The sequence below is a fragment of the Schistocerca cancellata genome, chromosome 8 (assembly GCF_023864275.1).
Source record: "Schistocerca cancellata isolate TAMUIC-IGC-003103 chromosome 8, iqSchCanc2.1, whole genome shotgun sequence".
Taxonomy (NCBI): Eukaryota; Metazoa; Arthropoda; class Insecta; order Orthoptera; family Acrididae; genus Schistocerca; species Schistocerca cancellata.
In genome coordinates this window covers 494919355-494932863 of record NC_064633.1, presented here as the reverse complement: position 1 = coordinate 494932863, position 13509 = coordinate 494919355, and the positions used below count along the sequence as shown (strand labels likewise).

The 13509-nt window shown below is 43.7% G+C and overlaps 1 pseudogene; it reads left to right on the top strand.

Moving 5' to 3' along the window:
• The first annotated feature begins 13167 nt into the window (after positions 1 to 13167).
• LOC126096022 (5S ribosomal RNA) lies at positions 13168 to 13285 on the top strand (annotated as a pseudogene).
• Positions 13286 to 13509: the final 224 nt, after the last annotated feature.

Below are 13509 nucleotides of genomic sequence, written 5' to 3'. Positions count from 1 at the left end.
ATCTGGAGGAAGTGAAGGCTCGACTAACTCTGCTGGGAGTGTGAGGGGTTCTCCATACAGTACCTCTGCCAGGGATGCGCCAAGGTCCTCTTTGTACGCGGCCCGAACGCCTAACATTACCCATGGTAAGGCATCGGCCCACTCACCTCCGTGGCACATCAGGGAAGCTTTAAGCGTTCGGTGCCAGCGTTCCACAAGCCCATTGCTCTGAGGGTGGTATGCTGTAGTCCTAAATCGTTTCACCCCACACAGTTCACAAAGCTGTCGGAAGAGGGCAGACTCGAACTGGCGGCCCTGGTCGGTGGTGACAGAGACTGGGCAGCCGAAGCACGAGATCCACATTAACAGCAGGGCTCCGGCCACTGCATCGGCTGTGATAGTAGTGAGAGGAATTACCTCTACCCAGCGGGTAATCCTGTCAATTGCGGACAGTATGTAACGGAAGGGGCCTGAGGGGGGTAAGGGCCCAACGATATCGATGTGTATGTGCTGGAATCTTCTTTTTGCCACATCGAACGTACCCATGGGGGGCTGTGCATGACGTCCTACTTTTGCGCGCTGACAAGCCACACATGCTCGTGCCCAACTGCGACACTGTTTTATCACCCCGGGCCAAACAAAACGTTCAGATACCAGACGTGCGGAGGCGCGAATGCCAGGGTGTGCCAAGTCGTGGATACTATTAAATATGTCCCGGCAGAGAGGTGCAGGAATCACCGGGCGTATGCGTCCTGTTGAAATGTCGCACCAGATGGGTGATGAAAACCCAGGAAGTGTCCGTAACTCTAGTTTGAGTCCTGTTTTGATATCGGAACGCAATGCTGCGAGTTCAGTATCCTCTGTCTGCAATTTAGGGAGCTCACTGAGGTCCAGTTGTGAAGATAAAACCAACACCCGAGACAGAAAATCAGCGACGACATTGTCTGCGCCTCTGACGTAACGTATGTCATTCATAAACTGACATATAAGGTCCATATGCCTAAAACGTCTCGGGGATGAGTCCTTACCTGGGTTACGGAAAGCGTAAACCAATGGCTCGTGGTCGGTAAATACCACGAGATGGCGACCTTCGATATCGTCTTGGAAATATTTGATAGCGGCATAAATAGCAAACAGTTCCAGGTCGAAGGTCGACCATTTACGTTGGGAAGCGGTCAGTTCGTGGGAGAAAAATCTGAGCGGCTGTACAACAGAACCCACGGATTGCTGAAGTACTGCCCCCACTGCTGTATCACTTGCGTCTGTAGTAAGCGAGATGGGAGCATCAGGAATGGGGTGAGCAAGCGTAACAGCTGTCTGTAAGGCTGACTTTAGATTATCAAATGCGCGACGCATATCTGGAGTCCATGTGACCGCCCGAGACCCTGATGTGTTTTTTCCTGCGAGGGCATCCGTCAGTGGGGCTTGTATGTCGGCGGCGCGGGGAATATGTTTACGGTAGTAATTTACCGTTCCAAGGAAGCGGCGGAGGCCCTGAAAATCTTTGGGCAAAGGCACCGTACTAATGGCCTCCACCCGTTCAGTTAGGGGGCGGATGCCGTCGCCAGAAACTCTGTGGCCCAGAAAAGTGACACTGGTGCGGCGGAGTTGTGACTTAGTATTGTTCACTGTGATACCGTTTGCTTTTAATAGTTGGAACACTGTATTTAAATGTTGTTCATGTTCCTCGAGGGAGGAAGAAAAAATTAACAAGTCGTCCAGGTACGCATATGCAAAGTCCAGTTTTCCAACCAGCGAGTCGATGAACCGTTGCCACGTCTGTGCAGCATTTTTAAGGCCGAATGGCATAAACAAATACTCGAACAACCCGAACAGGGTGATGATAGCGGTCTTTTCAACGTCCTCAGGTGCCATTGGCAGTTGGTGGTACGCCTTATGACAATCGAGTACACTGAAAATTTGTGCTCCATGCAGCTGGGAAGCAAAGTCTTGAATATTTGGGACGGGATAATTATCTAAAATTGTTCTGGCGTTAAGCGCCCGATAGTCACCGCAGAGGCGGAAAGTGTCATCTTTCTTGGGCACCAAATGAATGGGTGACGACCAACAACTAGAAGAAGGGCGGATAGTCTTATTATCTAAAAGTTCCTGAACAATAGCTTTAGCGTGTTTAAGTTTTTCCGGATTTAAACGCCTAGCCTTTGCACGTACCGGTGGGCCTTCTGTGGTATTTATTCTGTGGACAGTACCGTTATTGATCATGAACACCAATGGGGATGCTGGACCAGCACCCGTTGCACTGTGACTAACCTGTAATGCACACGTGTGTGTGTCCAAGGCCGGCAGTTCAGCAGCAGTGGCGGTGATCCACTGGTAGTCCTTGTCGAAGAGCTCGGTGGGGTACCTGGTAGCGTCGCGGGTACTGCTTCCGTCCGGCAGTAGAAATGTCACGCGGCGTCGGCTGCAGGTGCGAGGAAGTGGTGCGGGGGTTGGGGGCGTGGCCGTGTGCGACAGCTGGGCGGTCTGCTTACGCGCGTCCGTGAGCTTGGCTTGCACGGCGGCGATGCGTAAGCGGAGGGCCCCATTGCTGTCCCGAAGTTCGTCGTTGTGTGATCTAAGAGAAAGCACTGCAACAGCAGTTTCCGCTAGCTCACACAGCAGAATGGCGCTTTCGGATGAGAGGGGTAAGATATCTGAACCGGTGGTATGGTCTCCTGAGTTAAAGGTTAGTGTACCTCGTTGTAGGTTGGGTGACAGTGCGTGGGCTAAGAGAAAATCTACCCCAAACACGGGTTCATCCACATCCGCGATAACGAAAGTCCACTGTAAGGGCGTATTAATGTCCTGCAGTTTAAGGCTTAAATTCGTTATTCCATGAGAGCGGATCAGGGAATTATTGGCGGCTCGAAGTGGGGGGCAAGGCTGAAGCTCGAATTTAATACCTGCGGACGTAGGTATCACACTAACCTCGGCCCCCGTGTCGACTAGAAATGAAAGGCAAGACACTGCATCTTTCACGTACAAGTGTCCTGGCGCGTGAGGAGAAGAAGTATTTAGTGATAGGCGTCTGTGCGGTGCAACGCGGCCCGTAGCACCTGAATTGGGTCGCGTTATTAGTTTGGGAACGCACATGGAGAACGACATTTCTTAGCCGCGTCGCCAAAGCGGGAGTGGAAATAACACCAAGCGGGGCGGCGCGTGGCGTCGCCCGTCGCGCTGGTTGAGGTTGAAGCGGCAGTGGAGGGGGACTTGTTTGTGGTTCCCTCCGATGGCGACGCTGCAGTAGTGCTGGTAGGAGAGGAGTTACTGCAGCGGTTGCCAGGCGGCGTTGGCTCCGCGCGCATGCGTGGAGCGAGTCGTGCGCACTCTGTACTGCAGGATGGGAACTGCCGCGCAGGTGTGCCAACCCCTGAGGCCTGAGGGCACCCTGGGGGGGTATGCGGGGGGGGGGGGGGGGGGGGGGGGGGGGGCAGAATGTTGTAAACCTGGTCTGCGATCTTCAGTTTGGCATCTAGTGGGGCCGAAGTTACATGTAGAAGGTGAAGTTGAACTTGCGGGGGAAGTTTCAGCAACCAGATGGTCCAAAGTGTAATGTCCGGCATGTGATGCGTGTCAATCATAGCGCGGAGATGACGCCAGAGTTGTGACGGGGAGCTGGATCCCAGCGATTCCTGACTGATGAGGCGGATAGCTTCCTCTGTCGATGTGGATAGTCGCTCGAGGATGGTGCGTCGGGCGAACGCATATTTGTCCGTAGCGGGGGGCGAAGCCACAATGTCGCAGATCAGATCCAGTTCGTCATGGAGGTGACACAGTAAGCATAGGAACTTCGAATTGTCGTCGGCGACGCCGTGTAGCTGCAGGACGTGGTCGACCAAGGCAAACCATGTGCGTGGGTGATCCTTGCGAAGGGGTGGTAGCTTCGGCCAACGGGTGGGAAAGTCTTGACATAAATGTTTATCAGAAACTGTCTCTCCCTGTCCATAGTTCTGCAACGTAATTGTCTCGGGTGCAGTAGCGGTGCACCAGCTTCCGCCACTGTCAGTGGCACCCGGCACGGTAGGTGCGGCTGGCTCGACCTTGGTCGAGAAATCAACAAATCGAGTGGTCGACGGAGTAACGCCGACGGGCGTAGAATGGACCGGCGCGGTAGAATCGACCGTAGTCGACCGATGTGCGGCGAACGACGGAATACAGTTTCCGGGCCCCTCCCCTACAGGTGCATTAAAATAGTTAAAATCACCTAATGTTTGTGGAACACACGCGGCAGGAACGGCGTGTGCCGTCGGAAACACTCGTAAAGCGGACGCTGGTGGTGTAGGGGGGGTTGGTGCAAAATCCGGAGTTCCGGCAGAAATATGAACTCTCCTGTCTTGAGCGTCCGGCTCGATTTGTACAGTCACTGATTCAGGTGGAAAATTCACACTTGCACTTGGGAAACCTGTAAACATAGTCACTGGTGTTTGAGCACATTGTGTCGGCTGTTGAGCACTCGGAACACGTGGAAAGTTCGTATTGGACGTAATACGTTCATATTCAAAGTTTTGTGCGCGGAAAACGTTCTGATGGTACGGAACACTGTCACACGACGGCTGACTCATGTACGGTAACGGAAAGTTATTGTTCGTACCTGATGCCGGCACACGTGGCTGTGGAATTGTATAAACACTGTCCTGTTGAGTACAGCTAGTCGATGTGTTCAGAAACTGCGTAGAACTATTGCGGACGCCTGGTGGATAATTGTAAAACCATGCCGAAGCGTCCGTTGGAACACTTAGTTGGCACGTGTTCGGTGTAGCAGGCGGCAAGCGATCCATTGTGTACTGCTCGACGGTATAAGATTTCGTTGTAGCACTCGCGAACAAAATTCGGGGTCACCAGTATGGGTTTAGCGTTGTAGGGTTGCCGAATCCAATGATGCACGCTACACCATGTGTAATAAACACTATTTTTATTTCTCGTAAGCACACATATACAGTTGTTTACATTCTGAATTCTCGGTACACGTCCGTACACTTTCACGCGCGACCACAGACTGGGTCCAAGAGCTTGCCAAAAACAAAGATATTACCCGCGACTTGGTCGATAGTCGCCACAGATGCCTATCCCTGCAGTTTGCCTCTCTGTTGCTGGACTGCAGCTGGTGGAGGCGACAGGTGTTGCTTCCAAGTCATTCACCTTGCCTGCTGTATGCTGCTCTGCTAGCTGCTCCCTGAAGCATTGTTTCTCATAGTGCTGAAATAAAACGTAATCCATGAGGACCACGCACTCCCTTATAATTTAATACTTTGATTTGTGTTTCTGTGTTTTCACTTTCAACTACATGACACGGATTAATTAGTGGCATTTATCGGTTTTTGTTGCCTAACAGTTAAAAGAAACTTACAAAAGTCCAAACAGGATGTAATTTCACAGTTCATACACTGTCACTTTTTATCTTTTTCACTGTACATACCTTATTGAGTCGGGCGTTTTATGATAATCATTACAGTTTACTGTTCTCACTATCATTTTCATGTCTCAAATGGTTCACAGTTCTCGTTAATGGATCGCAGCCTCCTCTTTAAATACACAATCCCTACCAGGGATACCATGTATAAAATTATACATTGTTGTGTTGGAAGTCAGATCTGGAAGCTGGAGACATCTGTAGAGATTGAATAAGAGTCCGTAACTGTTCTTTCCACCAACCTGTTGTCTTCTAAAGTTGTGTCTGCAGCGCAGAAGATAGCTTGTCGGTTGTGGGATCTCCTCCAGTGGAGGCTACTATTCTGTCATCTTGAACACAAACCTGTGTTAGTGCTTTTTTTTTGTGGTATACCACTTGCCCAGGTTTGTCTCTGCATCTACAGAGGTCAAGATCTGTAGTACTTACAATGATTGTAAGTGACACCTCTCATTAAAATAATAATTTTTTCATAATGCAGGGCCACAGTCCTAATATATTTCTTTAAAGTCAGTACCATCATTAGACTGTTGCTTATTTACAGTGTTACATTTACACTTACACAATCATGACTTTGGCTTCAAAATGCCATTATCAAGTGTTTTAAGTGTTATAAATAACCTAAGATGGCATACTGTCATATTAAAATAGACTATTAGAGACTATGTATAATAGTCTATATTTCTGGCAGAGCCTACTGTTTTATTTCATTACTGAGTTCAGATTAATGCAGTAAACATGTCTTGTAAATTTAACTGTTTGGGTTTCTCACTCAACACTGTTTCACTTACATGTGACTGTTCTTGTTTATCATGGTCCTGACTCAAATCTAACATGCTACTATCTAAAAATCCTGAGTCTTCACTGATTTCATTTAACTGTTTTGGATAACTATTGTCTAATACATCCTGCAACATGTCTTTATTGGCTATGTCCTGTTTAATGTTACTAGTTGAAGCAGGTAGGTTCGGCATATATATTTCATTGTTGTGATCATGATCCATTTTTTGTAAATTTGTTCATAAATTATCAATGCAAGAAAAAAACCAGTCAAATTGTTCACACAACACTAATACAAAAATAAATGTTTTAATTGATACTTAGTGTATTATCATCTTGGGTTGGGTAGGTGGCGTCAACTTTGGCAACAATGCTTCAACCTTTTACAACCATGTATGACCATAGCGATGCGTCATTCCAGCACTTCTCCACATGTACTGTGTCAAATTATATTTGGTTTAAAATCATTCCACTTTGCAACACAATTTTATGCATTTCGGTCACCTGAATCATAAACACTATCAAAAATTCAAACTTACATGTACCCCGGTCATAATGGTACCACTTCAACAACCTCCTTTGTTATGCACATTGGATGACTTAATTGTAATAAATGTTCATGGAGTAAAATATTGTTGGTCAGGTCTATTGGTAGTTTTAAAAAATAAATACTCATCTTGTTTTTTCAGGATCTCCTTAAGTTCACTGCTTGAATTTTGTCTGTCTGGAAGCCAAGTTTTTTTGTAGGTCCAGAAGCCCTATAGATTGACATTTTTGTAGAATAATGTAGACGACAAGACTGATTCGTATGTAATTTTCATATTTAATAGTCCTAGATGCCTAGCTGCCATAAATTTACAATGTTCACTCAGTGAAATACATTCCATTTGTACGCAACTCCAGATAACTTTACATTTTTCCTACCTTTCTTCCCACCACATACACACCATACCAGCAAACTGCACCCAGTTAACATCATTCCAAAGTACATCAGTACAGATACAGTCATACTAAGATCTAACCATAGAACATTAAATCGAAAATAATTTACAAAAAATGAAATTTACTCAACAGCACAATAGAACAATTATGATGTATATATACATATACATATATTTTAATCACAGGGTTGTGTTAGCATGACATATACTACTATGCGGTCGGAGTTTAAAACATTTCAAATAAGATCGAGAAAAGGATAAGATTGTAAATTGGAGAATATACATGGTCCAAACAGCTTATTGCACATTACAAAAGACATGTGACTGTTATCTGGTTACATTAATTACCCCAGAAGCATTGGTATGACCTAGAGGTAAAATTGTCATCTAAGGTCATACGCCCATTGATACCACCCTCTTGACTGCCAGTGCTGAACATACCCTCATACGGCCAGAAGTGGGAACATGCAGTGCACCTAAGAATGTTATCAAAAATGATTGTTTTGGTAGTGTAGGTGTTATGGTGTGGACAGGCATAATGTTGCGTACTGACTTCCAAATCTTTGAACATGGTACACTCATCAGACAACGTTACTCTGATACTGTACTCTTTCCCTGTGTGCATCTTTTCAGGGATGCATTCAGCCCTGACTGCTCAAATGGAAGAGGTCTTGGAACGAGAGAGTACTCAGCAAACGGACTGACCTGTTTGGTTTTGTGCAACATTTTGTGAATTTTTGCAATATGAAATGACGTAGATGCATCTGCGAATGCTGATTGGAGTAAAGCAGTTTGCGCGCAAAATTGATCATGACTGGTTAATCTGATTGTATGATCTTTTTGATCAACCAACGAGGGAAAAGTCTTTCCCACATAATTGAATGAGTTATATGCCCTGTGAGCGACGGCATTCAGTCAGTCGTGGAGTCGCTGGTGGTTAAATCGTGCTTGGTTTATATTGCCACTCTAGCAGATGCAATTATGGGCATTTTGGTGAAGTTTTGAATAGTTTTGTAATGTTGGTTGCAGAATAAACCACGTGTGAAACTATAAGCCTTTGTGAATATTCTGCATGGTGTTTCCGCAAGCATGTACAGAACATTTTGGCGAGCATCTTCTTTCAAAGAATCCACTGGAAAGGACCAAATGTGAACTCGTTTTGTGACAGTGTACTGTCTGTCTGAATCTCGTAATATTTCAGGATGGACTTCACAGATTTCTGGCTGTCTTATATGTGATATAAGCTGCATGAACTAGTAGTAGATGTACTACCAATGTAAATATGGGCTTGGTGACACCATAAATGAAAAGGACCATAATAAAACATCAGTATCTACAAACAAACATTTTCAATGAAGGGGAGGAAGCACCCACTTTGCCCATTATTAATAGAGATTTACAGGTTTATCTTGTTACTGGAGTTATGTGGACTTTGTAATCGTAAGTAGGGACAGTGATTTTCTTCAATGATGCTTTTCTCATCATCTACATAGTACCTATGAATGCAGAGCAACGGGTGGTGAATGGACACTATACTGAGGTAAGTGGACAACAATTAAATCATAAAACGAGTTCCACCAACCCCCCCCCCCCCTCCCCACTGCAATTGGTGCTGATTGGCCAGTAAATCAAATAAATTGTAGAATATAGAGTTCAGGAGAGTAGGAACTGAAACTTCCTGACAAATTAAAACTGTGTGCCAGACTGAGACTCGAACTCAGGACCTTTGTCTTTCGTGGGCAAGTGCTCTACCAACTGAGCTACCCAAACAAGACTCACGCCCCAACCTCACAGCTTTACTTCTGCCAGTACCTCGTCTCCTACCTTCCAAACTTTACAGAAGCTCTCTTTCTAGAGTAGGAACTGTATATGAAAAAACAGCAGTGCTTAAATAAACTCATTAAGTGGAAAGTACGACCAAAGACTTGTGTGCAATTGAATGTGCGTTGAAAAGTATTACGAGTGGAACGACGAGTGGGACGACAACGAGTGGAACGAGGCGGCAGATTTTGGCAGTGACAGTGGAGCTACGAGAGGTGACATCACGCTAAAGCAGCCAGGCAGGTGGAGCAGTTGGCCGCTGTGGACGGAGTGCTGGCCCGTAAACAGGATCGGTGGAAGCAGGGTCTGGAGAATGGACCCGCTGTATCACCTCACCGTGCAGATCGCTAGGAAGAAAAGATAAGTAGTGTTCTACATAAAGTTTTATGTGTGTATGCTGAAAAACTGTCTGAAATGGCTGTAAACAATCAGGAAATTGTAGATGAGAAACTGGAGGTAGATTTGGAGAAAGTTAAAGCTGAAAATGATTGAATGAGTAGTAATTTCAGTTTTTAAGTATCACAAGCAAATACAAGTAGCAGCTTGACAGACTCAATGTGTGCTAATTATGGGACGGATAGTGAGCACAATGTATCAGAACCTAGTACCCCGATAACGCCTATAGCTATTCCAAAAACAAAACAGAAAACAATGTCAGTTACTAGTGTTCCAAAGGATAGTGTTTCTGAAATGTTAACAAATATTTTGACACATGTAAAGGAAATGGGCTTAGAACTTAATGGTAGAATAAGTGGAATGGATTCCAAAATGGTGTCAGACATAAAAACTACACTAAGCTCTGAAATAAATGAATTACAAAGTGAAGTTGTTGAAATAGATTCCAAAATGAGTAAATTAAGTTCACAAATACATGAATTGCATTCCGAATTTGATCAGGGATTTAGTAACTTGTCAGTCGAACTGGAATCTAAAATGGAGGATAAAATGTCTGAGTTGAAGGAGTCTAAAAAATGATACGACTTTGTTCAGTAATAATGTTAAAAGTGACATTAATCAGGTCAGGCAAGAATGTAATGCTGCCATTGTAATGGTGAAAAGTGAATTACATCCACAAATTGAGCAAGTTGCTGAGGATAGCAAACAAATTAAAGAGAAAATAAATTTAGAATTAAATAAAGTTAATGAGCAGGTTCATCAAGTAGAGAGACACTGTGAGGACAGTCATGTGGTATTGGAAACACAAATTAAAGAAGGGAAAGAAGTGTGTGCAAGATTTGGAGTGAAAGTGTCTAATAAAATCACAAATATTAAAACTAATATTAGTCAGTTTAGTACTGAGGTAAATGAGCAGCTGTGTGAGCATGAAAGTAGACTAACAAAAGTAGAACAAAATGTTAACAACAGTAGTGGTTGTATTGTTTCCAGTGGAGTAATAGAATCATCTGAAATTGCATATGTTACCCACCAACAGTTTTTAAGATTTGATCCCAGTAAAAATGTTCACCCAAAGGAATTTTGGAGTGACTTTGAGGATATTTTGCCAAAAGTGTGGGATGATAAACAAAAGATTGGATTCATTACTTCAAATTTTATGGGAGCAAGTATGATCCGAAGATAAAGGGTATTAAAAGATTTATACAGAAATGGGTGACTACACTGTCATATTTAACTGACAAAGTTGAAACAGAGCAAATTATTATGGGGATCAAAAACAAGTTGCCACTGTATTGGAGAAATAAGATCATTTCAGCACCTAGGGATGACACTGATCATTTTGTTCATTATCTTGAGCGAGTGGGAAACATCTTGAAGGAAGAGGAAAATAACCGAAGAGAGTACAGGCCTCCTGTTAGGTCTAATGACCATAGAGCCGAAGTCAATGTGAACAGAATAGGCATACAAAGAGGTAATGGTTACTGGGGTAGATACAGAAGGAGAGGAGGTACTGCTGGAAGCAGATACATTAACCTGGACCGGCGTGCCAGCTACTATCAGCTGAGAGATGATGACATAACGGGTAGGCACAACCCGGCAGGTGACCGAAATGTCAGAGGCAGTGATTTCACACAGGAGGAAAACTGTTAGCAGTCTGTAATGATGCTAGCATTTGCAGACTGAAAGTGTGGAATTTAAACTCGCTAGACGCCCTTTATTACGAAAGTACCGATTGGACAGCTTGGAGGTAGCATAAAAGAAAATAGAAGGGTAGAGGAGAATGACACTGCAAAACAGATTGATTATTCAGTAAATGCAGTAGGTTTTTGTGAAAGGGGGAGCTTAAATGAAGGGTGCAAGAATCCTATTAAGAAGGAACAAAATACAGGAAGTGAAGACTCAGATCAGGAGATGGGGGTAAAGCAACACTGTGAAACCGACGTGGAAGTAACACTAGGAGGATACAAGAGGAGGTTGTGAATAGACTGAATCAAGTAATTTCGGATAATGAGGAGGTAGGGACAGAAGAGGAAGAAGAAGTGAATGAGATAAATAATTCTGACAACACCTTGTATAGGGTTGCAGATACAAAGAGTACTATGGAGGGTGAGAAGTTAGAACGATGTTTTGATTTGTCTATAGTGGAACTGATAGTGAAAGCCGCCACTAATAATGAAGTGAAAGTGGGGGGGGGGGGGCAGTTAAATTAAATGTGCTTTCCACAGAAGGGGTAGGTTTTGATAGGCTTGAAGTGGTGCAGGATTTACTAGATGAACCTGAGGCTGTAGTCAGGAAAGAATAAATTGGACAACCTATAATTGAGGTGCTAGTGTTTAAAGAAAAGGTTCCTTGTTTAATTGATACTGCTTTGGAAGTACGTGCAGTGTCTCAGAATTTTGTGAATGCTCTCCCTAAAAGTAGGCAAATTGTTATAATGCCTGTGATTGGGCTGAAAATTGTGGTGGCCACTGGGAAAAGTAAGAAGGTGGTTAAACAGGAAATATTGCTACCAATCATAGTAAGTGGAGTACAAATAGAATTAAACTTTTTGATTATTAATGGACTCAGTGTTGTGATGTTGGTAGGTGTTGACTTCTTGCATAAATATGAAGGGTGGGTTAATTTTGGGACAAATGATGTGATTATTAGAGTAAATGAAAAACCTGTAGCTATTCCCTTTATAGGTAAGAGACAAAAGGTAGATGATGAACAAAGTGATATTCCAATAAGGTACTGTAGGACTACTGAGGAAATTGAGGGCTATAAGGAATACGGCGAGAGAAGGGAATGGATCCTTCTGAGATAGAAAATGTCAGAATTAGGATTCATAAAAAATTGGAAGAATTAACAGAATTGACTGATGTGCACAAAAATGATTTGAGACAGATTGAACAATTATTGTGGGGAATATGAATAACCAAATATGAATCTGCCGAGCCTTGTCTTATGCACTCTTAACAACCTTCCTCTTCATCATTCAGAATTTGTATTATTGTTTTTCCTCCTTCCTTATAATGCTATAGCTAATAAATGTAATAAAAGGAATAAAATAACTAATCAGATGAGGGATAATTGCCTATTAATGACAGAAAAGAACAGTTGAAAGCAATGTAGAGAAGTATGCTCAAATGTGGCTCTACAGTAGTGTGAAGGGGTGTCGGAAGTCTGTGAAAAAATTAATATGTTCAGAGGCAAAAGAGGATTACCTGCCAAATGAGTAAAGATAAAATTTATACTTGATGACTTTTGCAAGACACAGAGAGGTGGACTTAAGTGTATTTAATATTTTCAGTAACATATGTTTTTCTAGAAGATTGTGTACACAATGAGTAGCACCACAGAAGTGGCATGAGTAATTTTTGAATATTTTCAACTAAGACTTTTGGTATGCTTTGCCACCAAATATGTATTTCTTATGTGTGTTAAATGTGAAGACTACTGAGCCACTGACGCTGGCTAGGCTATTTTTCAAAGACATTTCCTGAAAATTTTGTATGGAATAGGTATTCTTTGTACATAGTACTATGTAGGACATGAGTAATTGTAGGGATGTTCTAAAACTGCTTTCTCTTTTTTGTATGATGTATATAGGAAGTGTGGAGGAACTGCAGGAGGTGGACTGAATTTTTTTCAGCACTCAATAATTTTGTATCTATTGGTGTAATGTGTAATGACAATTTTCAGTTCCGCTGAGGGTGGCAGAAGTAGTTTTTTCAGTACATTTTCTGATGTTGGCATTATTCTTTGTGTATAATAGAGTACGTGTAAAGCTAAGCAGTTTTCTGAAAGAAGGTTAAAATTATTTTTTGGTGTAGTAGATTTTGTAACAGCAACTTGCTTAATGCCAACGGCCTTGCCGCAGTGGTAACACTGGTTCCCGTCAGGTCACCGAAGTTAAGCACTGTCGGGCTGGGCTAGCACTTGGATGGGTGACCATCCAGTCTGCTGAGCACTGTTGGCAGGTGGGGTGCACTCAGCCCTTGTCAGGCAAACTGAGGAGCTGCTTGATTGAGAAGTAGCGGCTCCGGTCTCAGAAACTGACATACGGCCGGGAGAAAGGTGTGCTGACTACATACCCCTCCATATCCGCATCCAGTGACGCCTGTGGGCTGAGGATGACATGGCGGCAGGTTGGTACCTTTGGGCCTTCATGGCCTGCGTGGGAGGAGAGAGTTTAACTTGCTT